Source organism: Bison bison, unplaced genomic scaffold (genome assembly GCF_000754665.1).
Source record: "Bison bison bison isolate TAMUID 2011002044 unplaced genomic scaffold, Bison_UMD1.0 scf7180017864270, whole genome shotgun sequence".
Lineage (NCBI taxonomy): Eukaryota > Metazoa > Chordata > Mammalia > Artiodactyla > Bovidae > Bison > Bison bison.
Window position 1 is genome coordinate 5,025,620 of NW_011494842.1, and position 3,792 is coordinate 5,029,411.

Sequence of the window (3,792 nt, forward strand, 5' to 3'; positions counted from 1 at the left end):
AAAGCTAGTGGAGGTGATGGAATTCCAGTTGAGCTATTTCAAATCCTAAAAGATGATGCTGGGAAAGTCCTGCAACTCAATATGCCAGCTAATTTGGAAAACTCAGCAGTGACCACAGGACTGGAAAAGGTCAGTTTTCATTCCAATCCCAAAGAAGGGCAATGCCAAAGAATGCTCAAACTACCACACCCAATTGCACTCATCTCACAAACTAGCAAAGTAATGCTCAAAATTCTCCAAGCCAGGCTTCAACGGTACATGAACCGTGAACTTCTGGATGTTTAAGCTGGATTTAGAAAAGGCAGAAGAACCAAAGATCAAATTGCCAACATCCTTTGGATCATCAAAAAGGGCAAGAGAGTTCCAGATAAACATCTACTTCTGCTTTATTGACTATGCCAAAGCCTTTAACTGTGTGGATCACAACAAACTGTGGAAAATTCTTAAAGAGATGGGACTACCAGACCACCTGACCTGTCTCCTGAGAAATCTGCATGCAGGTCAAGAAGCAACAGTTAGAACTGGACATGGAACAACAGACTGGTTCAAATAAGGAAAGGAGTATGTTAAAGCTATATATTGTCACCCTGCTTATTTAACTTATATGCAGAGTATATCATGCAAAATGCCAGGCTGGATAAAGCACAAGCTGGAATCAAGATTGTTGGGAGAAATATCAATAACTTCAGCTATGTAGATGAGACCACCCTTATGCCAGAAAGCAAAGAAGAACTAAAGAGCCTCTTGATGAAAGTGAAAGAGGAGAGTGAAAAAGTTGGCTTAAAACTCAACATTCAGAAAACTAAGATCATGGCATCTGGTCCCATCACTTCATGGCAAATAGATGGGAAAACCATGGAAACAGTGAGAGACTATATTTTGGGGGGATCCAAAATCATTGCAAATGGTGACTGCAGCCATGAAATTAAAAGACGCTTGCTCCTTGGAAGAAAACCTAGCCAGCATATTAAAAAGCAGAGACATTACTTTGCCAACAAAGGTCCATCTGGTCAAACTATGGTTTCTCCACTAGTCATATATGAACGTGAGAGCTGGACTATAAAGAAAGGTGAGCATCAAATTGATGCTTTTGAACTGTGGTGTTGGAGAAGACTCCTGAGAGTCCCTTGGACTGCAAGCAGATCCAACCAGTCCATCCTAAAGGAAATCAGTCCTGAATATCCATCGGAAGGACTGATGCTGAAGTTGAAACTCCAGTACTTTGGTCACTGATATGAAGAACTGACTCATTGGAAAAGACCCTGATGCTGGGCAAGATTGAGGCAGGAGGAGAAAGGGAAGACAGAGGATGAGATGTTTAGATGGCATCACCGACTCGATGGACATGAGTTTGAGCAAGCTCCGGGAATTGGTGATGGCCAGGGAAGCCTGGTGTGCTGCACTCCATGGAGTCTGGTCAGTTGCTCAGTCATGCGACCCCATGGACTGCAGCACACCAGGCTTCCCTGTCCATCACCAACTCCCCGAGCTTGCTCAAACTCATATCCATAGAGTTGGTGATGCCATCCAACCATCTCATCCACTATCCTCCCCTTCTCCTCCTGCCTTCAAAGACACTTAGAAGTGACTTCAAACTTTGGTTGGATTATAAACAAAATAAGACTTGTAGACTAATCTTTAAAGTTTAAGGGAAAATATGATTTTAAATTTATTATTGACTCTTAAAACTTAACCAACCTCTGAATAGTCTTTTCTACACTTAAAACAGCCCTTAATAGTTCTGAGAAATTCAAGGTTAACACCTCCATCACCAGCCTTAATTCTTTCCATAGTTCTCTTTATGACATGATTTATACACATCTCAGAATGATCAGTTACCTCTTCTGGACAGTCATTTATCACTGTGCCTATGGGCACTAATTGCAAAAATTCAAACTGATGCTTATCAATTTGACGTCCAAGAGGTGCTTAGTAATTTAAAATCAAGTAGTAGTTTAAAACCAATATATGTTGGTGCAATAGCATAAGTTCTAAAATTGAAATAAAATGCAAAAACTAAAATTTTGAGAAAGCATCTGAAATTAATGTGCTAATTTAGAACTTCTTTGTGCTGCAGAAGTTTAGCAATACAAGTTGGGACTTTGACAATTCAGCATAATATACTGCCTTCTATAAGCACAGCCTGCCTCCAACTTCTGGAAATTTAAATTTAGGCACCACTAGAAGAAACATCTCTTTTTTCCTATACAAAAATGTTCCTTAGAATAGGAAAATAGTGCTGCTAGCTTTGTGCTATTTTCTAACTCATCAGATCAGATCAGATCAGATCAGTCGCTCAGTCGTGTCCGACTCTTTGCGACCCCATGAATCGCAGCACACCAGGCCTCCCTGTCCATCACCAACTCCCGGAGTTCATTCAGACTCACGTCCATCGAGTCAGTGATGCCATCCAGCCATCTCATCCTCTGTCGTCCCCTTCTCCTCCTGCCCCCAATCCCTCCCAGCATCAGAGTCTTTTCCAAGGATAAAATAAATGCGTAATGGTGCAATGGATGTAAATATTTTCTATAACTGTAGAAGATCGTGGTCATAAACGTCATAAAATCTTTTTTTCCCAAAAAAAAAATAAAATTGAAGTATGTGAATAGAAGATATAGCCAGGAACAAAGTACAAGGACAGAGGACTAGCCCAATAAGCTAAAGAGAAGTATTTACACCATCTCAGGTTCAAATATCTTTTTCCTTATTATAATTCAGGGTTTATTAACTAAGTCACAATTGTATATGATAAGATTTAAGAATAGAAAGGGAATACAGAGAAAATTCTGCCTCTTGTCACATTTATAGCAACCAGTTTTAGACTTGTCTTCCTGCCATAAATAACTACAAATGACAAATAAATATGGCAATTATTTTCAGACATTGGACACCAGGCAGCACAGGGCTGAGAACCTTGGGAGAAAGGAAGCCCACAAAGTGAGCAGCACGTTCACCCTGGTTCTTTGCCTTGAAAAACCTTCCAAACCATCGTGGCCAAGAAGTGAAGCCCAAGGAGAGCATAACAGTCTTCTGAGCAGAGAGGCAGAGACTGAAGCTCAGGGCTGCTAGATGTCTGGAATGTGTAGGGCACGGTACCAGAGATCAGGGAACTGCAAACATGAGTTCCTAGATGTCTTCATGAGAGTTCCTAACAGAACCTTGGTTGAGGGTGGGGGTATGCATATCAGAGCAAACCTCCACAAGGCCCCATGGACAGACACTGCTGCAGGACTGAGCGCTGAAAGGAGACACCAGAAACAGCTCAACGCTGGAAGGCTTTGGAGCTCCAGCCCAGCCAGTGGGGGGAGGCCTTGCCAGGCTCTGGGAGCACCTCCTGAGGCAGCAGGAAGGTCGTGTGGTAGCAGAAAGAATCATGTCCTCAAGTGCAGCAGATGCAGAGCAGAGGTTGGCAAAAAAATTGTTACAAGCTCAGATGGTAAATAAGCTTAAAGTCATATAATCTCTTGCTCAGTCTCTCAGTACTGTGATTAAACAGGGAAACAGCCACAGAAATACGCAGATAACAAGCATTGTTGTGTTCCTCTAGAGCTTCATTCATAGACACAGAGATGACCTAGTATTAAAATTGGCAGACAAGGAAGTGAAAGTAGCCATTATAAATATGTTTAAAGACTTAACAGAAAAAATAAACAGTAAACAGGTACGAAACCTCAGCATCAGTTCAGTTCAGTTCAGTCGCTCAGTCGTGTCCGACTCTTTGCAACCCCGTGAATCGTAGCACGCCAGGCCTCCCTGTCCATCACCAACTCCCGGAGTTCACTCAGACTCACG